We start from the raw sequence: 27,135 nt of genomic DNA, 5'->3' as shown, positions 1-27,135 counted from the left end.
GCTATGGATTAGCTAATTACAGAGCGGCACGCTTTGAGGCCCAATTTGTCCGATTGAAACCTTGGACTGAGCCATCAGAATAAGCCTGATGTCAGATAGGCGATTCTGTTGCTAGAGACAAACAATAGTGTTAGGATCTCCAACAGGCTGCCTGTCCATCCCAATGGAAATCGCTCTCTGTAGCCCGATGCAAAGTGTTGCTCACCCTGAACCTCAAAACACCAGCAATGGGAGCAAAAGCCTGCTGCATCTGGCTACATAGGGCCAGACAGGCTGCTTCTTCGTAACTTCAATGTTACTGTCAAGACATTGCAATGACAGGGTTGCCGGTCGGACATCGGTCCAAGGCATGAGTCACAGGGATCAGCGCTTGGAGTTGTGTATCAAGCAAAAGGCATCAACATAAAAGATCATTTTGAGGGTCTTAAAACAAAACAATCCAAAAGAGCCATCTGCTGGCTTGAAAGCAGGAAGCATATTTCATTCTTTCATGTTATTTTCCAGAACCACTATACATTGCCATTTACAAAAAGCTAATTAACCATTTAGCGCCCTTGGAATCCACTTATGGAAACCAGCAAGTGCACCAGGTAAAAGGCCTGTTGGATATTAATCCATGCTCAAACCAGCAACTCTTCAGTGAAGCACCAATGTCCATGTATAGTACCGGACAACTCCCAGGAACCAGGCAACCAACACAAAACACTGATCCAATGTTTGACTCCAGCCTAGCCGCATGCCATCACAGACTTCTGCCGGGGCCCGGATTATGCAGACCTGAAATGCACACTAATTGCTCAGTTACAGAACGATGTAGTAACATTCATTACGAAGAGCTGCATACAGGAACATTACCATGAAATCCTTCCAGCAGTCTGGTGCCATAAAATCTCACAACAGACATACTTCCACCAAAAATGGCCACAACAATTACACGGTCTTACGTACGCATCGACCGATGTGCAGTCCCTATCCCATTGCTAATTGCAAACTATCTATAGATCTCTATTGACTGCCCGGTTTTATGGGTCATGTGTCCGGTTTACTGATACAGCTGGTGAGCAAGCCTCAGCGAGTCATCTATCATTTTTAGCACAAGTGATACAGAAAGTGACATACGATCGGCAATACAACACTGCGCATATTAAGTCATTATGTGTCCGCCTAATGGGGCTTTGCCCTTTTTGGATGCTAAATACAGAATGCATTTATTGTCAAGGTTTCCTAATAAAAAGAAAAGCTTTTGTAATGGGAGATCAGGTTGTCATTTCTGCTAGGTCCAAACTGCAAGATCTAGGCTTCTGTCTATTAGATTGTAAGCTCTCACGAGTAGGGCCCTCCCAGCCCTCTTGTATTGAATTGTAACTGTACAGTCCATTTGCTTTGAAAAGAGTTGAGCAAACTGTGGTTACTATATAAATCATGCATTCGAAAAAAAAAAAAATTGTATTACATTGACATAACTTACACTAGATTACCAAAAGTATTGGGCCGCCTGCCTTTACAGGCACATGAACTTTTTAATGGCGTCTTAGTTTATAGGGTTTAATATTGAGTTGGCCCACACTTTGCAGCTATAACAGCTTCAACTCTCCTGAGAAGGTGGGCCACAAGGTTTAGCAGTGCGTCTATGGGAATGTTTGACCATTCTTCCAGGGAGGAACATTTGTGAGGTCAGGCATTGAGAAGGCCTGGTTCGCAGTCTCCGCTCTAATTCATCAAGTGTTCCATCAGGTTGAGGTCAGGACAGTGCAGGCCAGCCAACTTGCTCATACATTTCTTTATGGACCTTGCTTTGAACACTGGTGCACAGTCATGTTGGAACGGGAAGGTTGGGAGCATGAAATTATCCAAAATGTATGCTGATGCCTTAAGGCTTCATCCCCACAAGGCGGATCCGCTGCCACGGAGTCCACCAGCTCAGCAAGAGATCTCTCAGTTGAGCCGGTGGATGACAAGTCCCTCTCTGCTCACTGAGCGGGGAGGGGCTTGTCGAGCGCCGCTGGTTGCTATGGAGAGATCGGACGAAAAACAGACAGCATGTCCGTTTTCATCAGATCTCACCCAATCCGATAGCGACAGATGCGAACGTAGGGCCATCTGTCCGATTTCAGCCAGGCTTCAAGTTTGGTTCAAATGGCCCATAAGCACAACATTAAAATTAAGGAACACTTTACAAAAGCCGTACAGTCATCTACTGGAGCCCCTTGACCGCATAGACTATTTTCTGGAAAAGATTGAGCGGCTCAAGTCACATGCATTTCATTAAAGAGGATACATTCAGTCTGCTCAACTGTCACACTTTAAGAACATTATAACAGAACCAAGAAGCTTTTCAAAGCCAGAGGCCATACAGACCAGCTGACAATTAAGAGGATCCAAACAAATTATGCTTTATTAGAAAATCTTAATGGAAAAGCCTTTCAAGTTGAAATCAATCTTTTTACGGCGTTTTGTCCCTGTGTTCAGGATACAAATAAGGTAAAACAGAAAAAGAATAAATCATATCACTTAAACAAGGTTAGAAGAGTCACATTTAAAATGCGTACAACTGACATATAACCAATAGCAGCCTTTACTTTCCAAGACAGCATGCAGCAGGAAAACACAATTACATACCAGATTCAAAAGAGTTCTTATCAATTAACTAAATGGGTCAGAGGAAAGTGATTTACTGAGGCTGTTCAGAGAACTAAACCCTTCCGATTAAAAAAAAAAAAAAAAAAAAAAAAAACTCTGCTCACAAACTCAAGGCCAAAATCTCGGAACCACGATTATGTTGCCCTACTAATAGCTGCAATCATCGTCAACTGGAAGGAAATAATGGCTGCTGAATTTCAATCGGCCACCACAGTTAAAAGAAAAATAAATAAAAATAAAAAAACGATCTACAGATCAACTGCCATGTCATATAAAAGCTACTCGATCAGCTGCTGCAGCCAATGGCTACAGCCCTGGTCTGCTGCACTATTGTATTCTGATAGTAGGGAGACTCTCCCACTGTCGGAATACACAGAGAAGACTTCCCCATCCACCACAAAATGTGTATGGGTATACATGGGTATGAGGGAAAGAGGTTCAGTTCTCGGTCCTCCTCATCAACCAATGTCAGCAGTTGTTAGGATATGCTGGTGGCTGCCAGGCCCAGTGACCTAGCTTGCAATGTTGCACATTTAAAATCTTTGGCTTTGTGTAACACAAAGCAATCTTGATCCACTTGTTGGCTTGTGCACACTTTTTGGAGCAATTTTTAGGCACTCTGCCAAGGAACCCCTGGAGGAACCCAGAAGGCAGCCTGGTTGGGGGGGGAGAAGAAAAAAGGAGGCGCTTGTCTAGCCACTTCAGCCCCGGAAAATTTTACCCCCTTTCTGACCAAAGCACTTTTTACGATTCGGCACTGCATCGCTTTAACGTGGCTCCCAAATGAAATTGACGTCTTTTTCCTCCTACAAATACAGCTTTTTGGTGGTATTTAAATCGACCTCTGCATTTATTTTTATTTATTTTTTTTAATGCAAAAAATAAATAAAATTTGCTATAATAAATATCCCCCCCCAAAAAAACGTAAAACATTTTTTTCCCCTCAGTTGAGGCCAATACGTATTCCTCTATTTTTTTTACCAAAAATAATGTAATAAGCGCTTGATTGGTTTGCGCAAAGGTTATAGTGTCTCCTGGGGATAGTTTTATGGCATTTTTAGGGATTTTTTTTTTTTTTTTTTTTACTAGTAATGGCAGTGATCAGCAATTTGTATTGTGACTGCGACATTATGGCAGACACATCGGACAATTTTGACACATTTTTGGGACCATTGGCATAAATACAGCGATCAATGCTAAAAAAAAATTTGCATTGATTACTGTAAAAATATCACTGGCAGTGAAGGGGTTAACCACTAGGGGGCGCTGTAGGGGTTAAGCGTGTCCTAGGGAGTGATTCTAACTGGGAAGGGGGGGCTGTGTGCGACACGTCACTGATCACCGCTCCCGATTACAGGGAGAGCTGAGCAGTGACAGTGTCACTAGGTAGAACGGGGAGATGCTTGTCAACATTAGCATCTCCCCGTTCATCCTCAGCGCGAGACTAATCGGGACATCGGGTCCGTGGGAGCAACGGTTACGGAGCTCCCGGCGGGAGCACGCCCACGAGCCGCCTATTAAAAGGGCAATGCACAGGTACATTAATCTGCCTGTACATGCTTTTCTGCTGCAGTACATCTGCATGAGGCGGTCAGGAAGCTGCTAGACAACCTCTAGGCCAGCAGTCTCCAAATTGCGGGGCCAGATGTGGCCTGGTACATTTTAAACCCCTGCTGGCCACAATCAGGTTCTCATTTATTAAGAGATGCATTTTCCCCCTTTTGCCTGGAATTCTGCTTTATCCTATACCAACATCAAATATTGTTGCACCCATAAGACCCATAAGACCCATAAGACCCCTTTCACAATGAGGCACTTTGTGCCAAAAATAGCACCTGAAAACAGCTTACCATTAAATTCAATGGATGCTGTCACACACTAGGGTGGTGCAAAAAGTCCTGCAAGCAGCATCCTTGGGGCATGTTTGGAACGCTTAAAAAACAAAAAAAAAATAAAAAAAATAAAAAACACACACTCACGCACACACCAAAAACACCATTGAAATTAATGGGAAGTGCTTCTAAAGCATCACAAAAGGTCTCTTTTCCAGGTCATGTAGCAAAGCTACTGTCGCATAAACGCACCGAGCGTCTCAGTGTGAAAATAGGTCCGACTCCCAAGTCCACCCAATTTGACATTTCAGGGGAGGATGCAAATTCAATACAAAGAATTGATTGCTTTTTTTTTGTTTTGTTTTTTAAGACAAAAAAAAAAAAAAAAAAAAAAAGGAAAAAAAATATTTTGTTTTGTTTGTTTTACATAATGCAAAAGTAATAACGGTTTAGAGGAGTAATGTTTTTTGCCCCTATGCTGCTTTGTACTTTGCAAAAATCCATTGCATATCAGCCACAACCGAAATTCAAGTTGACATAAGTACCGGTTTTCGCTGCAGAAGAAGTAACAAGCAAAAAGGGTAGAGAAAAATGCTAAGGTTAAGCTTAGACTTGAATTTAAACTGCCCTGCCTTTGAAAAAGCAAAGCAATCAGCGCTCAAACTGGCATCTCATAAGCAGTGAGGAGGAGATACGACAACTCCTCACTGCAGCATAATTGCCGCACAACTACATATATTGCACATGGTTTTGGAGGCGCTTGCATTGCACCCCCATTTGCTTGAATGGGTTGTGTTCTGCCATGGTACTGCCCACAGCGCATGGCAGAAGCATTCATTTTTGTGGCAGCCACAAAGCAAAGCATAACAATTAAAGCATGTAAAAACCTCTGTTCAATGCCTTTGCAGCCTAAGGGGACAGTTCAAGGTGTTAAGGGGGCCATGGCTTTAATGCCTTACAATTGAAAATCGTTTCCTTCACTTTCTACAGGTCAAAATGATAGAAAGTGGTGGTGGGAAATTGCCCCAAAGTAAGGGGCATTCCCATCTTTAACAGTTGGCACCAGGAAAAGGATTAGCCATTGTAAGACTTCCACTCTTGCTCTAGTGGCAACTGCAAATTGAATTTCCCGTCTGTTGCAACGCCCAGTGGGGACACAGATACCAATAAAAAAAGTGGCAAATGTTAAGTTTGAGTCTCACGTTAAGAGGCCTAGGGTGTGAAAATTGCTCACATTCATATTTACTTATTTCGGTTTTGACTAGAGGACGTCTTCCATGCCTACGATAGAGGTTATTTCTCATCAGCTTGGACTACATAACACATTACTAAACACACATAATAAAAAGTCAGACACAAGTAATTCCACATAAATGAAATAAAAGCACTGGGATAATGCCCAGCATGTGTGAACCTCCACAGGACACACAAACACGACCAGTGTTTTTGTATTAAGTTATCAGCCCGTGATGCCAGCCATAATTAATGGGAAACACGGTGAACAGTGCCATAGAATTCTACAAATCAGACGGCTCTCAGATCTATTCAGCAAGGAAGGGTTAGAAAAGAAAAGTCTCCTCTGCTTGGACTAGAGGGGATTACCAACAGAACATGATGAGCCCCAAGGGGTGACAGCACTGCCTGTGGCTCTTCCATTTTTAGGAAAAGCTCTTCAAGGGTAATGTAACTCAGTGAGGCTATTATGGGAATCTTTGTCAAGGAGCTTGCTGAACCAAGATGTGCCGCCATTCATACCATTATATCTTTACGCAGCATTTTTATGTCGTTATTTTGCATTTTGCACATAAAAGCCACTAAAGCTTTAGGTTATATCCATGCAGCAAAGCAGATAAAGATTACAGAGGCATAGCTTATAAAAAATATCTGCATCTGAATTGATAATGCAAGGTCAGCTGAAAGAATCTGATCAATTAAATAAGATGGTCATTCATAAAAGTGAACCTGCAGAGCGAGCATGGGTTATAACTTATTCCCATGCCAAGTCCTGGATAGCAGTCAAAACCACATCAGGATGTCCAAAACGTCCCCACTCTAGCCAAAACAAGAACAAACTAATTATTTGGATCTCTATTCACAATCAAGTGGTGGACAAGCAAAGGTGGACAATTTAGTATGGGGCCAATCTGTCCAATTCAGTAGCCAACAGGAGATTTTTGTTATGAGCCAGCTTTGACTTGAGAAGTTACGTGCCAGCTCTAAATTGTTAAGGAGCATTGCCTGGGTTTTTGAGGTTTGTCCATCCCTGCTTTTAAATGGATATATATAAGTTGGCCATACGCCAGAAGCATTTCAGTAGAAAATCTCCATCTTTGGAACATTGATTTAATCGTGGGGTCAAATTGACCTTCATTTTTAGACTAATGACAAAATTTGAAGGAGCAGAATGGAATTTTTTCTTAAACAAAAAAAATTCTAATTTTTGTTCCGAAAACACATACTCGTTATAAAGCCTGTGTGATGCATCTGGGATTCCATTTAAATTGCAGGCCTGGATAAAGTTTTAAGGTCCTCTGAATATCATTAGTTGACTCAATGATAGCAAGAAGGAATGTTCTGACAAACTATTTTTTCCCTGTAAAATTAAACAAAAATCTCTATGACCAGCTTAAAGCCAAGACTTAAGAGGGTGCAGCATAAACAGCAGATTTGTTTGTTTTACTGGCTTCAACACCTAGCCAGTCACTGGCCTGGAACAACCAGGCAGCCATTTAAGCCTCTATTCTGGACACTCATCCGGTGTCCTGTCAAATAGTGTCCCCCGTTGCATAGTGTCCGCTGTGTACTGCGCATGTGCAGTACACAGGACAAGCAGATTCCGAAAATAGCCAAAGATGAATGGCGCCTGCGCTGCGAGTCCAGGTTCAAGCCCCACCATCTAAGTGGACATAGTGTTAGAATAAAAAGAGCCGAGTGAAGCGAGGCCGTGCCTGAATCATGGCGAGCAAAACGAGCCCGTGAGGGGCCCTCTAATATGTGCAGCCCTATGTCCACTTGGATGGTGGGGCTTGCACCTGGACTCATGGCACAGGCCCCATTCATCTGATATTTTCCAAATCTCCTTGTGCTCCGTACTGCAAAAGCACTGCGCAGTACACAGCGAACACTATGCGATAGGCGGACATTTATGGACAGAACACCGGCATGCTTGTGAAAGTCAGTGACTCACTAGGTAATGCCTTGGGGCATCCCTTATCCTTGCTGCTTCTGTTTGCCTGCTCTTTTGGGTAAGCAACCAAACTTCTTCCCTCCCTCATGTATCACGTGGTTTACCCATAAATTACATTGTATTGATATAGATGAACTTTCTAACCCTCCTGAAAAAGTGGTTCATGTCAAGGACCCAGAATACAAAGAGTAGCTGCACCTTTTAGCAAACATCAGCTTGGAATACCAAGAATGTTTGTAATGTTTCCAATTGTTGTACTTAATCTTTATGGACATGCGTCTGTTTTAAATATAAAAACTTTTATTTATCCATTAGTTAAGACGTTTGTGTAATCCTTGGGCATCGAGATAGTCCATTCTCTCTCCCCCAGTACACGAGGGGTGCTGCAAGCGTTCTGAAATTCAAATTTCAACTGTAAGGATGATCGTGTGCCCCCAAGCACCCCCCTTTCTTTTTAGTATTTGTAGTAATCTTTTGATGGCCTAAATCTTAGGAAAGAGAACACCCCTAGAACTTGCACCTTTCAAACCAAGTGAGAACTGGCTTCTGCCATTGTGCTAGGTTCCCTTTAATGGCCAGATACACACTGAACTCGGTTTTGAAAGTACTGGCTTCTGATATCACCTCTGGGGTTAAAGTAGTGAGATATCCCTAAAGGTCTGCTTCGCTGTTCAACTGGTGTGACTACTATAAAGCTAATGTATTTTCTAGTCCATCTGTCTTAAGCTGGCAATAGATGGATCGAAAATGTGTGGTTCAGCAGGGACCGAACGAATTTGGATCCATGTATGGCCACTCCTGCTCAACAGAAGTTTATCTAGCAATCTACTTCCATCTAATAGGCTTATTGGAAAAGTCTTCGACCATGGGCTGCAGCAACTGATCAGTATATTCTGGGAGCGGAGAGTCCCCCTTGTGTCAGAATAAAAGGTCTCAGTGGGGAGGATTCCTCTACCCATCTCTAATAGTGTGGCCTGCTGGCTGAATGAAGAAAAATTATTATTAACCTATGGCCAACATTAAAGAGTCATGGCTGCTGCGTGTATCCAACACTACCACCAACTGTCAGATGCCTGGTCTACTGTTCTGGGCTACTATTCATCCCAACGGCCAGCATGTAGAACTACACTGGGCAGGCAGCAGACATCCTGAAAAAGGTATAAAAAAATAAAATAAAAAGCGTTGGATGTAGAGGATTAATGCAAGGAAAACATTCTGAAAGAAAGTGAAAACTGGACTTTCAGCCCACTAGAAAGTATATTAATCCTTTTTTGTACTGCTTCCAACTTATTCCTTCATGTCTAGCAACACAGTCACTTTAGTGCCAACAAATGCCATCAGAACCCTAGAAATATTATGGATGGAGATTATTCTTGAAAATAACCTGTGGGTGACGGGTACCCTTTGATGACCTGCTTAGCTTCATTTTGAAGACAAGGTTTCGCAATATAACTGCTCTTCTTGCTTACTGGTGTGATGATTTAGGCCATAATGAAACAAAACACTTGTAAATCTTTGAGTTGTTCATGCCCATATAAAGTTAAACTTCAGCAAAAGGAGCTGTAATCATCAGTGTTTTCATACTGCAACATGTTTGAGTATGTGGTGGGTGTACACAAAAGACTGCCAAGCTTAAATAAAGCGCATCCATCATGTAATACTGAAAAAGTTAGACTGCAGCATATAGTTCTAGTAATCATTCATAAATCTTTGCCAACTGTAGGTTTTTGCAACCCTTTTAGGACCCGCTGCATCCAAAAGAAGTGTAAAGCATCAAACGCAACCTCAGAATGGTCATCTACACTACAATGTTTAAGCGTTATGTAACAAACGCATTTCAAAATTTGCCAAGATGTGCGATATATAGCCATTTGTCTCTTTAATCCCGCAACCAAAAAGTTCATCTGCATGAGAATATCTTAAAGCTACAAGCCATGATGAAGTGGCACTTCCACACTCTTGAAACGCGTTAACTTTTGTGGATTTTTAGCAGACTTTTTCCTTCTTGAAAAACAAACTCATCTGGACTCTTGTCCCACGTTATTGCGCTATATTTTTCTACTTTGAAACTGAAGGATTTTTAAGACCTTTATGCACGTATCAGCCGCTAGCTTAGTTGCGAAACACTGAGAATAATCTCAGGGCAAGCACACTTTGAGGAACTGCGCTATTCCTTGCCCGTCCGTCATCTACAAGTGACAGGTGGGGCTGCTGTCCATTGCAGCCCTTCAAGTTTTCAAGGCTCATTCAATCAAGCATTGCAAAGATTGCAGATCATTTGAATCGAGCAACGAATCACAGCAACCCATCAAATTTTACTTAGCTATATTTTCTATTAACAAGACTGTCTTGGGTAAATGCACGCTGTCTTGTTTTTTTTTTTTCCTCCAGTGTTCTTTTGGTTTATATTCTAAACTCCTTTGGGGAACACTACAAGTAATACCAATATATCCTATCCATGCTAAAGATAATTTTTATACTGAATAAACCGAATGCTTGCCATACACATATTGAGATAATGAATGGTTGATGAATTTGATTGTCTTTTTATAAAGAAACCATAATTTCCAAACTGACGAAGGAAAAAAATAAATAAATAAAAAAAAAAAAAAAAAAACACACACCACACGTCCAGTCATGGTTCGTAAATAAAAATAATTTAGTAAAATTGATATCTGGAAGATATGACTATTAACATTACAATAATTCAATTTAACACTCACTGATGGCTTGAAAAAGTATTGCCAGCATAGCATTAAATTCTTCCAGGGATGTGCATTAATAAAGGGTATGAATCATGAACCGTATGCTTTGCAGCATAGGGTATAATGGTTCAGCACGCGGACCTTGTTAGGAAAAATTCTGCAACAGGCCCATACCAACATAACCCCTCAATACAGCAAGATGACAGGTTCTCTTGTAGATGTAAATCCTAAAAGATCGAATATCTCACAATCACACTCCACATAATGCAGAGGCCGGCTCCAATGTATATATGAAAAGCAGCTCCATTATTCAGACAGAGTTGAGTCTTCACAATGAACATTCCCCAGAGTCTGAAGGACAGAAAAAAAAAAAAAAAATAGGCTGATGCAAAAGAGATAGCGGATGACAGATGACATGTTCCTCTGCAAAAAGGAGCACGACTCCAAATGACAGGATAGGAGGGAAATATATCTTGATCGACATCCATTCAAAAAAAACTCTAGCTGTCACCCCAAGTGAAGTGATCTCTAAATTAAATAGCCTATAATTCACTGCGTTATTCTAGGAGAAACTGCCAAATTCACTTCCAGGTATATTGGGATACATTCTTTTAATTAAACGTATAAAATCTAGGCAAACATGACACGGCAGCAAAGCTGTGGTACGTTGTGTATTAAAATGTATGCAAATCCTATCAAACTTATTTGCTCCATTTTGGTGTGTCCAATATACTATGGGCAGAACGTTGGGACACATTTGCCTGTACAAAAAATACCAGCCAACATTCTGCCCATTTGTATTGGCCAGCTTCTGTTGGACATGCAAGGGAGCTCCTAAAAATGCAAGTTTGGGAGCCGCTAGTATACATGAAGCCCAAGAAGAACACAGCAACATCTTAGGAATTCAAAGTCTTATTGATTCCACAAAAATGCAACAGGCAACTACTGCATTACGGAGGGCCCCCTTCATCAGGACCTAAAAGTCGAGTTATGTTTAGAAGACTCAAGGCTTCTGAGTGATCAAATCTGTGGCAGGAGCTATACAAGTATGCAGGCCATGTGTTACATGACAAGGTCTGCAGAAAAACTATAGAACACTATAATTTTGCTTGCCACTGACCAGAGATCCGCTTCCAATGTCCTGTTTTAAAGTTTTCTTTTAGTCTTTTTACTATTGCTATGGGCTGCTTTACCACCCATATGGCCACTAATGCTCTAAACCAGTGATAGCGAACCTTGGCACCCCAGATGTTTTTTAAACTACATATCCCATGATGCTCATGCACTCTGAAGTAAAGTTGAGAATCATGGGAAATTTTGTTCCAAAACATCTGGGGTGCCAAGGTTCGCCATCATAGCTCTAGACACTTAAGCCCCATACATACTATTAGATTTTCTGCAGAATTTTGTCTTCAGGATTTACCAAAACCATATAAGGAGGTCGAACCTTAAGAGTTTCAATTTGCAATTAGGCAATTTGCAATTAGGCAGGCCCCTGCAGAAAATCTAATAGTGTGTAGGGGGCTTTATACGGTTTTATATTAGGGTTCAATTAGAGCTTGGAGAATGCAAAATCAGCTGTGCATGGTAGCCAAATTGTCCAGCTTCTAACTTCAGCTTGTTCAATTAAGCTTTGACAATAAAACCTGGAAGCCGATTGGTTTGTACGCATAGCTGCACCAGATTTTGCACCCTCCAGTTTTAGTAAGTCAACCCCCTTTATCTAGGAGTTTTTGGTTCCAACGCCACGCTGGGCCACCGATATCATCCTAAATATCTGGAGTCTCATTCACATGTCAGAAATCATACTTGGATTCTGTGTGCCTGGTTGGGCAACTGCCACCACCAATTGTGACAACCTGAAACGAGAAGCTGTGTACGAAACACCAAAATTGACTGCAGATAGAGGTTTGTCAATCATTCCTGCTTTGCCTCACAAATAAATTAGTCATTGGTTCTGCAATCTTTTAAAGCTAAGACTGCTTTTACACTGAGGTGTTTTTCAGGCGCTTTTGGGCAAAAAAAAAAAAAAAAAATAAATAGAAAATACCGCCTGAAAAACATCTCTCCTGCAGTCTCAGTGTAAAAGATGGAGTGCTTTCACACTGAGGCGATGCCAAGATGTTAAAACTCTTTTAAAGCTAAACACCATGCAGATTGAAGACAATACTGCAGCTCTTTTTTCCTGGATACATAATGAAATGGAAGCAGTGCAAGTACCTACATTTGACATGAAATACAGCAGAGCTCAGACCTGGAGACACAAAATCAGGATAAAACCCATTCAGTTGTGCTCATGCCATCAAGGAAAATACTGAAAATGAGATGACAGATGAAATAATCACTCAGACGCATTTACTTTCACTGGCAAATCACAGGCTGGGGGAGGAACAATACCTGCAAGAGGTACTGAGCTGTCCAGCCTTTATAGATTACATAGCACAACTAGCCTCATCACCCGTTTGGTCTAGCCATTTTCTACTTATCTCCATCCACAAAAAAAAATAAAAAAAAAATAAAAAAAAAAAAAAAATCAACCCAACACCACTAAAAAAGTAGAGCTCTGCCCAAAAGGGGAAGCGCCGATTGTCCGCTTCCTCCTCCCATGTACCTGGTTTTGACAGTTCGGCCACCTTCCTCCTCTGCCAGGCCATTCACAAAGCACAGCGCACTTCACGCATGCGCAGTACAGAACCAGCCATGAAGCCGCAAGGCTTCACTGCCAGTTTCCCTTAGCCGAGATGGCAGCAGCAACCGAGAGCCGATTCGAAAAATTGGCTTGGGTGAGGACACAGCTGGATTCGTGGACAGGCAAGTGTCCCAATATTAAAAGTCAGCAGCTATAGTATTTGTAGCTGCTGACTTTTTTCTGCAGGAGCCTGAAGCTCCACTTTAAACATGGTAGGATTTTAAAAATTAACAGAATGTCAGTATCTTTATATTAATCTTCGAGCTAGATGACTTTTTTTGCAAGTAAAGGGGGAATTTTCACATTGAGTCACTTCCACTCAATCTGTGATATATCACATGACTAAAATTCTTGCAAACTGTTTACAGCAGTATTGGAATGTATATTAAAATCACGGAAAAAAAAAAAAAAAGGGGATTTCTGCTCCAGATGTGAATTTATTTTTTATTTTTTATTTTACACCTTTGTACAAGTGGATTATTGGGCATATTGAAAAAGTGCCAATTCTCCCCCCCCCCCCCCCCATAAAAAAAAAAAAAAATGTTCAAATTGAATAAAAAATTTTATATATATTATATATATATATATATATATATATATATATATATATATATATATATATATATATATATATATATATATATATATATATATATATATATATATATAATCTTTATTATGGTTTTCTTCTATATAATTTTCAGCACTAATATATGTAATTTTTTTACTTTTTGTTCTAAAAATTTTTGATAGTCATGTAGTTGGGCAAATACAAACACTGGATATGAATATTTCATACTTACTGCCAAAAAAGTAATACGATCATAAGTTCTAAGTAAGAGCCATAACTTTCTGGAGGTTGATTTACAGATGTGTTGAAAAAGAACTGAACAAAAAAAAAACAAAAAAAAAAAAACAAACACAGATCAAACCCCATTCTACCTTTGGTCTCAAATGCCATATTTCTGTCCTCGCAGGTTTCTTTTAAAGAAATAGGATACCCAGTAATGTTAAATGATTTTTGTTTCTTTTAACACTGCAAATTTTTTTTTTTTTTTTTTTTAATGGCGAGTTTAGATGCAACTCGAACTTCAAGGAGAACTTGTTGAGGCAAATGGCTCCTATACGGCCCATGTACAGCCATTCAGCCTACACAAATGCCAGTTGCAGCCTTGAGAGGTGCTTGATTAATTCTCTCTTCAGATAAGCGGCTGTGGGTGAACAGGATTATGATCCCATTGAAGTGTGGGCCTGCCTTCCTCGGCGCTGTTTAGCCTTCAAATATACAATGGACAAAGGACAAATGACAACTTGTTTAAAAGGTCCGCAAAGATCAACGGGGAGATCAAACGCTAGTCTGGCATAGAATCAAATAGGACTGATGGCAAAAAAAAAGAAAAAAAAAAAAAGTACATTTCAATGACAGGTCCTAGCCGTGTTCCTTCTGCCAAGAGAAAAGCTGACAACGAACTACTAAATCGTATTTATGTAAGGGGAAAAAATAAATAAACAGTCCTGTCTGAAAAATAACATTTTAATGGCATCAAACAATAGAACACAAATATTGTTACCGTCTGCCGTCCCTTTGAACAGATATTTGTTTCTTTTAAAAATCCAATATTTACAATATGGTCCAGGGAAAGACATACATACATACATACATATATCACACACACACACTGTAATGGTCTGCTTAAAAGATTCCAGAAAAACTAAAAATTATAGTTCCATCTACCAAAAAAAAAAAAAAAAAAATTCGGACAAAACCATAAATCTTCAGATTACGCCAATACATTTCTATGTACTGCAACTATAGATCTCTAGATCATCTAGTCAGGCATCAACAACATTTTATATAAGTAGTTGCGACAGCGTAACAATCTTTGAGAGATATAGATTATAGAATCTCTCTCACACACACACGCCTACATCTGTCTAGATTTCTATGCGTCCCTCTCAATACATCCAAGAATTTCCTTCCTTGTCCCTTTCAATACATCCAAGAATTTCCTTCCTTGTCCCTTTGGACTTCCTTCCATCTCTCTTGATCCATCAATGTAGCTCTATTAATTTATGTATAAAATTTGTATCTCTAGCCATCTCTCCCATCTATGCATAAATATGTAAGCTTGCATCTGTCGGTCTTACTCATTTATTGATCACTGTAGATAAGGAACCTGTCACCAACCTAAACTTGGGGCTGCCAACACCACTTCTGAGATGGTGGCACCCAGTAACAGCCTCACAAATTTTAGATGTCTGTATGAGGGAGGATTTTACAGGTAAAATACCAGGTCTACAATTTTTTTTTAAATATGCCTATAATCTTAAGGGGAAGTTTTTGTAGACCGGGTCTTTGAAGATATCCAAAATTCCTATAAAAAATAAATAAATACAGTAAACCCAGCACAGCAGCCAATTTAAAAATTGGGTTTAAGGCCAGCCCATACACGGTTCAGCAGGAATGGGCCAAATTTTAAGCCATCTATTTGAGTTAAAAAGACTGTCACATGAAAAAGGAATTTCTGCTTCATCAACCCTCTTTTTGGGGGGGGGGGGAATGATGCCTGGTCAAAACTAGGTACCCGTTTCACAGAGAATAAATAACCACACACACTCCCACTTCTGCTGGATTGCCTAGGTGACCCTTGTGGAAGATTGTTTTTTTCTTTTAAGAGAGACTGAAGAACCTCTTAAAAGTGGCTGTAAACCCTTACAACACACTTTGACCTACAGGTAAGCCTAGATTAAGGCTTACCTGTAGGTCCAAGAAATATCTCCTAAACCTACACGGTTTAGGAGATATTTGCAGAAAGACAGGCACCTCTGTCTACGGCGCATGCGCCGTAGACATCGGTGCGCGGCACCCGTCAACGGTGATATGCCGCGCGTGGCGGCTCCCGTGTGCATGAGCGGGAGTGACGTCATCGCGGCTTCGCTGAATGACAGCGGTGGAGCAGCGAGACCCACCGAGAAGATGGATGCGCTGGACTACAGGGGACAGCGGTGACTTCGCTGGCTCCTGTGTCAGGTAAGTGACACATAATGGACTACTATGCGATGCATAGCAGCCATTATGCTTTACCTTTGCAGGAAATGAAAGAGGAAGTAAACTCATCAGGGTTTACTTCCTCTTTAAAACGGACCATAGGATGGATTCCATATAATTGGCTGTAGAAATCAGCTGGTTCAGCAGAACAGGCTGATCAATCCATCGATGGCCCTTCCCGCACAACAAAAGTCACTCTAATAGTTAACTTCTGTCAAACAGGAATGTTGCGGTTGATTAGCAACTGCAGCCAATCGGCAGAAACCCTGATCAGTGTATTCCAGAATACGAAAGCACCATCATCCACCTCACTTGTGTCTTTAAGGGAATCCATTTTTTCCCTCATCAGGAAGGCCCATCTATGCCCAGCTTTGTGTCCAGTTGTAAGCCTGCAGGCATAGCTGAAGTGAGAGCAGACAAGGGAGTGACTGCCAGACTCCCATTTACAGTCTCCACTGTGTTTCTTCTCAGCAGCTATGACAGAATATATTAAAAAAGGGACACTGATAAAAACTGTACAGAAAAAAAAAAAAATAATTATGATAAGTTTCCTGGCTATCATATTTAAAGTGTTTGATCTTTTGTCCTTTTACTACTGGAGTTGCCATTTAAAGTTCGTCTGGAGGATAAAAGATAAGTGGGGGGGGGGGGGGAGAATGTGTCTGTAGTGGAGTACATACTTACACAATACATAGCACTGTACACAGTGAGGAGCCATGAAAAAAATAAAAATTATATAATATATTTCAGTCGTTACCCACAAAACACAGACATTATGCAGCCTGTCCGCCCCCTCACTCTGCGCTCCTTGTGCCTCTCCTGATGCAAGATGAAGGAAGCGTGGGGCCTGATCTCTACTTCCTGCAGTGTCTGCACAAATTGTCCTCCATCCTACCAGCCTGTGATTTCCTATTTAATGAGTTCATATTCATTTCACATTCCTGGAAGAGTAATACTTCCGTGTATCCTAATGATACATTTAAAAAAGGTGGGAATAGATTGAGAGTTTAACAAAAATTCTTAGAAAAAGTTGAACAAAAATTTTTCATAACATTCGAAAGTGGTTTGAAAGGTTGCATTTGCTTTTAAAAATAAAAAATAAAAAAAAATAATGAATAAATAAATAAAAAAATAAAAAAAAATAAAAAATTCAACTGCTCTGCCACATCGGTCAAAATCGAACATTGATTTGACTCGAATAATAGAATTTCGAGTCAAGATTCTACTGATCTATGGCCAGATTAAGGTGGAAGTTAACTTCCATGCATGACTTGCCTATAGGTAGCCCTGTAATAAAAGGCATATTGTATTCACTGCGACATCACTGGCGCATGCGCTCTGAGAGAAGGACCATGCGCGGGAGCGGCATCATTGTGGCTGCAGCCAGTCAGAGCCTGAGTCCACAAACCCGGAAGACAGGTGAAGATGGAATTGGCCTCCAGATCTGAAATCTCGGAGCGGGAGAGCTTTGTTTTAAGGCAAGTTTAACATGCATAATGTGCTAGTATGCAATGCCTTTACATTGCAGGGAAAAATAAAAAATAAAAAATAAAAATCTATAAAAAAACCCACACAGCGGTTTGGAACCACTTTAAAGTAGAACTATAGGCAAAAACTTTTCCCCCCCCCACATTTTGGATAGCTCAAGGGAGGTTTCTAACCCTAGGTAATTTTTTTTGCCCCATCTGATCCATTGTGGAGATTTCAATTCACTTCCTGTCCCCCAACCAAAACAGGAAGAATGAGAGGAAATCACTGCCAATTAAGGGAATTTATTGGGGAACCCCAAGTCACCAGAACTAGTACCCCCAATGGAAGACTTCCCCTCTAATACTTTTCTGGGGACAACCAAAAAATGTAGAATGTTTCAATAATGGTAAACAGGACAAATCAAGAGGGTGAATCTCCCTAAACATGAGCACAGACAAACACCCCCCCACCACACCCCCCCCCCCCCACCACACACACTTAAATTTGGGGGGGGCCCCATTTAACCTAAAACATGTTATGAGGCTTCCTGGATAACTAGCCCCCCCTCATCTAAAAGTGCTGATTTAATTACCACACAACACAGCCCTGGCTGGCAGGGGAGAAGACCTGAGCTTTTTCTGTCCCCTTACCAAGTCAGTCCTGTGAAAAAAAAAAAAAAAAAAAAAAGGGAGCAGCGCACCAATGAGCTCACCTCTCTGCTCTCTATTACCATGCTGTTTGCAATGCAACATGCTCGATTGGCTCCTTGTGCTGTTTCCAACAGTTCTCTTGTGAACTACAGAAGGCTTTGCTCTACATAGTGGAAATGAGGAGGGGGATGAGTCCTATAGTCCAGCACCTTCGGCAAGTGTCATCACCCTAGTACAGGAAGTGTTAGTAGCAGGGTCACCAGGTTAAAAACAAATGTTGGCCCGCATCTTAGCACGCTGCATAATACATTTCTGTGCTTGGGTTTGGAAGCACTTTAAAAATTGGATTTGTTTTTCTTTAAAAATACTGAGACCCATTAAAATTCCAAACAAAATTATTAACACAGCAGCTGACTGGACAAATCAATATGTAGCCAGACAATAACTGGGTCCCATAGCACTCACACTGTCTGCTATAACGCGTGTCCTTAGAGTGAATCAATAATTCATCACCATGTACAAACATCCAAAAAGAACTGCTAAAGTAGGTTAAGGTGGTGTTTGCTCTTCAGGCACCAGGCTTAAAAAGGAGATATCCATAATTTAACAACTCATGATTCAGAAACCCCATGCTCTTAAACTATAGGTGTGTGCCAACTACTTCCACATAAGTATTCCTATAGCACTTTTCTCCCAGGAGAATCAAGTCACTTAGGAGGCAAGTCAGCCATTTTGAACACTCAAATGAGCCAACTAGCCTACCGAGCAGGTCTTTAGAATGGGGTGGAGAAAAAAAAAAAAAAAAAAAAAAAAAAAAAAAGGAAGGAGTACCCACAAAAGCACAGGGAGAAGATGCAAATCTTATGCAAATGTCCTTGTCATGATCTTAACTGTAGACCCCAATGTTACAGGGTGGTTACAGGGTACCACTAAGCCACTGTGCTGCCTGTGGTAGTCCATTAATAGTTCAAATAGTTACTTAACCAGCTTATGATGGTCCATACAACTAAATGGATTGACTTCACAGCTCTGAACGATGTAAGCAATAGTGTGCCACTCATGGGAGGCCTGGGCCGGGCCATCTGTCCTCTGGGGCAGTACTAAAGCAGACATGCTGGCCAAGCTTAGGAGACATTTCACTAAAAATGGGGCATTGATGAGAATGGGACCTGCAGTCAAATGCTGAAATCAAAAAATAAAAAAATAAAGTTAGATGTGAAAAAGCTGTGTCACAAGTAATCCAGCTCTTAAAAAGCCAAATCAATGGGACACCATGGCACTCTTTGCTCATGAAAGACTTTCCCTACAACTGAAAAGCTAGACAAGTGTGTTTGCCAAATACATAAAAAAAAAAAAAAAAAAAAAAAAGGGGGGAAAAGGTTTGTTCTAATAAATTCAGTCCTTTTAAAAGAACACCTTGCTCCCTCTCTCCCCCAACAAAACCTTCTTTTGACACCCCCCCCCCCCCCCCAAGATCAAATAATTTTATACACACACACACACACACACACACACCCCCCCCATTAAAAATTGTAGTATAAAGAGACTATGGGATTTACCAGTAAAACGATATAAAATAAAAAGTATAGCACTTTTTGTATTTAGGTCAGCGAGTGGTCTATGGATATTTCTATTTCTTTCTACTTTGTCTTGTTCCATTTGTTCCTCCCCAATATAAGAGGGCTGGTAGAATAAAAAAAGAAAAAAAAAGTTTAATTTTCGAAGTTTTTCAACACCCATGGCAACCAATCAATTAGATAACATGCCACATTTTTGTATGGTATGCTAGAATTCATGGAAGTCTTTCCCTACAAAGAAAGGGCCATTTGAGGAGGTTTGCTGCCCCCCCCCCCCCCAGTCCTTATGTTAATACAAAGACACAGGCAGCAAACAGTACAGGCAGATGTGGAAGCAATAGGTTCATAAGAGTATTGGTAAACGGTTCCCTTCAAGACCATTCATCAAGTAGCTAGCTCAGACAAGATCCAGTAATGTCATCTCACATCTGCAGGCAGGTTCCATCAGATCCGAAAAAAAAAAAAATATATATATATATATATATATATATATATATATATATATATATATATAACACTGGTTCCTTCCTGTCATTTCCTCCAATCTGTCTCAGCAACTTTCATTTTCTCAATCCATTGAGATTCAATGTTCCGAATCTTATCCCTGTACTTTGGGCCTAGCTGTTGGTGCAGATGAGACATTTTTAACAAATATAAAAAAAAAAAAAAAATAAGATGACCAGCATTCTGTCTGAGACTCAGCGTGGTACGGGGTTGTGAAGATTAGACCAGGCAATGAAACATGATTAAGAGGGAGCATTTGCGTTTTGAGTTTAGATTTGAGAGCTTAGAGCTTGAAAAAACATATCTGACAAATACAGGCCACTCTCATTTCACTTCTGTCCCGCTTATCATACGCTAAGCACTTGGGGAGAAAAACAGGAAATTTCAATGCAATTTGCATTAAACTATTTATGCATTAGGAAATTCATTATCCTGAGACAAACAGGTCTGATGCATGCAACGCTCATTTTTGTTATTAAAGAGGAGTCCTGATAAAATAAAAAAAATAAAAAAAAAACACCCCACACAAAACACAGCATTAAGGTAGCTTTAGAAAACCAAAGCCTATTTTCCAAAAAGATCTGTTTATTGGGAGGGGGGACGGGTCCCACGCCGCCAATAGCAAGTATGCATGCTTTGATAAATGATCGGTCGCTTCTGAAAACGGAAAAAAAAAAAAAAAAAAAAAAGATTCAAACCGAGTCAATACTTTGTAGAACAGCCTTTCATTGCAATTACAGTTGCAAGTCTTTTTGGGTATGTCTATCAGCTTTGCAAATCTAGAGAAAGAGTGACATTTTTGCCCATTCTTTGGGCAAAAATGGGGTAGTTGTCCTGCTGAAGGTGAACCTACATCCCAGTCTTAAGCCTGTTGCAGACTAACAAGTTTTCTTACAAGATTGTCCCATATTTGGTTCCAGCCATCTTCCCATTATCTCTGACCAGCGTCCCTGTCCATGCTGAAGAAGCATTCCCACATGATGCTGCCACCATCATGTTTCCTGGTGGGGGTGGTGCGTTTGAGGTGATGTGCAGTGTTAGTTTTTTCCGTCACATAGCATTTTGCTTTTAGGCAAACCGTAAAATTTTCTGTCTGATCTGACTAGAGCACCTTCTTCCACATGTTTGTCGTGTACCCCACATGGCTTCTCCCAAACTGCAAAGAGATTTCTTATGGTTTTCTTTCAACAATGTCTTTCTTCTTGCCACTTCCATAAACTCCTGATTTGTGGAGGGCATTACTAATGGTTGTCCTGTGGACAGATTCTCCTACCTGAGCTGTGGATCGCTGCAGCTCCCATGGACCCTTAGCTGCTTTTCTGATGAATGCTCTCTAGAGATGAGCTGAACACTCCCCAGTTCGGTTCCCAGCAGAACATGTGAAAAGGCAAAAAAAAATTTCTGAACACCGTTAAAGTCCACGGGACATGAACAGTGGTAAAATTTAAAGGCTTATATGCAAGATATTACAAAAAAATAAAAAAAAACAAAAAAATAAAAAAAAAGAAGGTTTTTAGGGATCAGAGTCCTGCCCCAGGGGACATGTATCAATGCAAAAAAAAAAAGTTTTTAAAAACAGACTTTTTGGGAGCAGTGATTTTAATAATGCTTAAATTAAAAATTAAATATGCCTTTAAATATCATGCCTGGGGTGTGTCCTTAGTATGCCTGTAAAGTAGCGTATCTGTCCCAGGTTTATAACAGTGCCACAGCAAAATTCTTTTTTCCCCTTTTCAGAAGAGCCATAAAAAAATAAAAAAAAATAAAAATAAAATAAAAACGAATGTATTGTTGGATACTGGTAATATTTAAAAAAATATAAATAAAAACCCTAACTGTCCTTGGTGGCCTTCCAGACGAGATGCATTTTGTTTTGCAACACTACACTGTATTAGATACAGCGCCTGAAGTGTATTAGAAACTGTACACACATTGCATTAGAGAGACACTGTTTACACACACCACCTGCACTGTATTAGAAACTCTACCAAAGCTACACTGTATTTTATATTGCGTACACCACCAAAAGTGTAGTAGAAACTGTACACACTGTATTAGTACACCACCACATGCCCTCTTTAATAAGTCTGTACAGAGCCTACACCAAATGCCCCCCTCAGCCACCACTCCTCCGACGCATGGAACAAAAGACTGGCAGGTTAAAGATTCGGCAGCAACAACACACGTAAAATGGCTGCAGTACACGGCATCCTCCGCCCCCTCTATACCTTTCTCCTCCTAAAGCACATAAATCAAAAGCAGAACAAGTGCGGTGATGAACAAGATCTCCCTTAGATGCAGCATCTGCTTCCCTGGCAGGTTTCTGTGTGTTGGTGTCACTGTAATTGTTGCTCGTTGTTTGTCAGAGGGTTAGGCCACAGATGGGTTTTCTGGCTGATAAAATATCCGGGATATTAATTTATATATTTTTTTTTTAATTCCCTGGAAGATGATGAAGAGTCACATTTCAAAAGCACATTTAAAAAAAAAAAAAAAAAAAAACACACACACACACCACACACAAACTTCTCGAAGTTGGAAAATCTGTACTCTACAGTGACCAAACTACGCAATGGAGAAAATGAATGAGTAAATAAGAAGATGCAGAATTTATGTCTGTCTGACACAGGTCTTTTATACACAAACCCTGATGCCAGGCTTAAAACGGGTGAACATAGCCAGTCATCTCACTACACACAACTGCCCGATGATGGGTTCTTTCCCTATAAGATGCTGCATGGGATATCTACTGCAGGTCACAAACAAGGACAGTCAGCCAACCTGGCCAGTTCCAGTGACATAGATAAAGATTTCATGTCTAGTGCTACAGTAGACACCCGTTGGCAAGATCCTCTTGGGGAACAAATGTGACTGGACAGGTTTGAGAACCTTGCCTGACCACCATTACTCCCCCTTGAAATTAGATGGTACTGGCAACTTGCAACAGCTTCTCCCAAGTCTCGTTCAAAGTGCAAAGTTGAACATCCATGTTTAGAACACTGCAGGCCAACAGACAAGGCTAAACTTGCCTACATGGATTTGCGCGTGCACTCGGCTTTGACAAGGGCCCTGTGTTTGGCTCTCTGCCCTCTGCCCCCTGAAGACATTTGTTTGCCTCTTTTATAGCCAGGTTCTTACTGCAAGATGGAAAAAAAAAAAAAAAAGTTTATATATATTTATTACACTTTAGGAATGGGTTCTCAGTTAAGTGCCCATCCCTTGCCTCCTTTTTGGATTTGTTCACACTGGAGGCAAAAGGTTTGCCACCCTGCTGAAAAACCCATTTGCAGTAGACCACCCGTGTAGAGATGGTTGAATGTCAATTTGCACTTTAGCAATTGACGATGTTTCCTGAAGGTTTTGTTTTTATCTGAAGCAGATTTTACATTGAAATATCATGCAAGCAGTTTAACATTCGGGCCCATTGGCTTCAATCAGTGCATTTGGCAGCGGTCTAATTCACAGGCGTTAAAATGTGCTGCAATGTAGACAGTGTGAACAGCAATAGGGCAAGGCCACCATTTTTAGGTGGATGGAGAAAAAAATAAAATATTATTATATTATATATTTAATGACCTGATAAAGTTAAAATTACATTCTAATATTAGGTTACAAAATTTTGTAATGTCACACACACTATAAATAAAAAACACCACACATGGCCTTTTTTTTCCCCTGAAGTGAATAAATAAAGGGTGAAAATGTAAAACAGCCAACAACATCATCTGTTTCCAGCCTACATGAAAACACTGCAAGCCAAACTGTGAGACTAATTAGAGACAGAGTAAGGAGAGTGCCAAAGGATTGCCTCAGACACTGCAGAGAACATTTAAATAGCAGCACGCCGGGACTCTTCCACTTCGAGGCATTAACGGCAACGTTTAGAATTTATTCTATATATGTCCAATGGACTACTTTACATTACGTGCATGTCGTTTTCACTACAATGGTCATTTCTGGTTTCTTGCAGGGTCTAGGCCATGCCAATATGCAAATGGTTACTAGCTCCTTTGGTTACCACCCAATCTCCTGTGCCCCATTTTTCATTAGTAATAATCAGAGGTGAAACATAAGTATCTGGGGGTGACAGCTATGCAGAGCAAGTGTCAGTTTGAGATTTTTTATTATTCGCAGGATTGCTTTAAGCATAGGACTATCACACTATATAGTGCAAATATAGTTTGTAATGGCAGAACAGGTAGCAATTTCATCTCTATGAAGGGAAGGTTGCTAATATGCAATTTAGTTGAATCTCCCAGAGCTGACACCCAGAAGGATTTGAGGTCAGTACCCGCTCTCTGGTAATGTTGGCAGCTATGCGTTTGGTGCACTTACACTGTATAGTAGATGCATACCCTAGATTGAGGACAATGGGTCTGCCAAAGCACTGAGTATCTTCTCTTTGTGTGGTTGCACCTCAGGGCCAATGGCCTCGAGCTGCCACTTCCTGTGTACACAGATCCACTTCAGGAATGGCTGTATGGCATTTCTCTGGATGGGTTTCCCCAATGGCCACAACAATGGACCGTGCCTAAGTAATGTGTGCTGAAACCGCCATTTGTAATCTCCATGGGAAGCCTGTGTGATGACACAGGAGCAAAGCTGAGGGCAAGGACAGGACATTGGCACCCTATAACAAGTCCCTTATAAATCTTATATGGAATTTTTGTAATTGGGTATACATATGCTTTGTTCTACCAGTTAGCACTACAAATATGCTTGCTCATACTATTAGTGAGATCGGAATGGGTAGATTGAGTAATGAATAGAGAATACGCCTCCTATGAACAAATGCCATCCAACTTAAGAGCTTGTTCACATGCGTAGCAGCCCTTGCCACACCCTCACCACCGGATTTACACCTAAAAATGCTGCACTAGTACACATGGTTGCCATACGATGCGTCGTTTCATTTTTATTGCGGTTGAAAAATAGCATCGCACCCCATTAATGTATACAACCCTAAGCAGCTGTGTGTCTGCGCTCAGGTGATGGAAGGGGGTGGTCGAAATTTGCCCAGCTGAGCGGGGAACACCATGTATGGGCACCCTGGTTGTACAGAAGTCCAGACCGATCAGTACCACCAGATACACTGATGATTATGTTCTGATGGCAGCAAAGGCTCCCCGCTGTCATAACACAAAAGCACTGTGGGTGCAATTCCCTCATCCACCTAAAATGTGTGGATAGGGGTAAACTGCACTTCATTCAACCCCCGGTAAGCATTACACCCCAGGTCACACTCTCTGGTCAACTAACCAGAACCTCCTCCACATCCCCAAGACCAGTTATAAATTAAAAGGCGAATGAAGGTATGCAGTCCAAGGACCACAGATATGAACTGCTCTACCCGCGGACATCCACTCTGAAGAAAACCATCTGGCCTCCAGGAAGACGCTCAAGACCCATTTCTTCTGAAAACCCAGATGGACACTGGTGGCAAAAGTGCCCTGAGGTGATTTAGTTTGCATATGTAGCGCTATACAAGTTATTCATTCATTGGGGGAAAAAAAAATAAATAACCCACACACACCACCTAAAAAAACACAAGCGTGGCAAAACGAACGTTTAAATGTGAACTGGGCCTATTCACATATCAGCAATATAAGGTCATGGTGTCAAACACGGATGTTGGCACAAACTCCAGAAGCTCAGAGTTTGCGCACATTTCATGAAGGCCTTAGACTTGTGGGACAACCACCATGGGTGGTCAATATACACTAGGTCACAGCATGAGGATCTAGCTAATGAACAAAACTGAACGCATTTTGCCTTATAGGATTTCACAAGAACAGCTGGCCAAGGCTACCTAAGCAAGACGGTCCCCATGTCCAAAAAAACACACACACACACACACACACACACACACACACAAACACACAAACACACTTTAGCTGAAGCTTTCACTTGTACAACTTAAGTTTTGGCCTTCAAGATTACAGCTTTAAGTTATTAACAAGTTTTATTACTCAGCCACATAACCCCCGAGCACCCAAAACCTGGACAGAACAAAGCCTGAGACTATACAGAATGTAAAGATAATCATAGAAACTAGAAAACAAGACAAGGAAATAAGATCTCATTCATCCTACCCATCTGTCCAGCCATTTACAACCCTTGTTCACATGAGCAATGATGCCTACCTATATAGCGTGAAAGGGGCAGTTTTTACCTCCAGGTGCTGAATGCAGACAGCCCATTAGAACATGTGGCTGCACGGACATAGCTACTCTGAGAACTGCATTAATGGTCCCAAATGCACACGGTCAACATTTGGGACCCACACATCACACGAGTACAAGCGACTGAGTGGCATGTCCCAATAGACTTCAATGGGCTGCCTGCGTACAGCACCTGAAGTTACAGACCCTGTCCAAAGGCCTGTTCAAGCTATTACGGACATAATCTCCCTTGTGAACAAGGCCAAAAGTTTGTGTACCCATGACTATCACACCTATAGGAGATTCTTGGACATTCTCCAAAACCATGGTCATTTATAATGGAGTGTTGGCCCCATTTATGGGTGCAATGGCCTCCATGCTTCCGAAAGGGATTGGAAATATTACTTCAGGACTCTGAAGGAAACTGCTCCACACCAGACTCAAACCACATCTTTATGGTCCTAGCTTTGTGCCTAGGACAGGTATGACGACACAGAAAGAGTGGTATTCTATGACACTGCCACCTTTAGGGCTTGTTCACAATAGCGGTTGAGGGGTGGTAAAACCCCACAATTGAGCATTGCTTTTACTGCCCCCCCCCTTCCTCCCCTCTCCCAACCTCTACCTCTTCGACTTGGAGGTCTGAGGTGTACACATGCAGTGCATCATGG

The 27,135-nt window shown here is 41.0% G+C and overlaps 1 protein-coding gene across 10 annotated transcripts in view; it reads right to left on the bottom strand.

Moving 5' to 3' along the window:
• Window positions 1–27,135, bottom strand: part of RBMS1 (RNA binding motif single stranded interacting protein 1) — a 490,465-nt gene that overhangs the window by 139,371 nt on the left and 323,959 nt on the right. The gene's annotated exons all lie outside the window — the stretch shown is intronic.

Source organism: Lithobates pipiens, unplaced genomic scaffold (assembly GCF_037356315.1).
Source record: "Lithobates pipiens isolate NorthernLeopardFrog02 unplaced genomic scaffold, aLitPip1_a1.2 Scaffold_22, whole genome shotgun sequence".
In the NCBI taxonomy this organism is placed as follows: Eukaryota; Metazoa; Chordata; class Amphibia; order Anura; family Ranidae; genus Lithobates; species Lithobates pipiens.
Note: the sequence above shows the minus strand (reverse complement) of the source record. Positions and strands in the feature narration are given on the sequence as shown.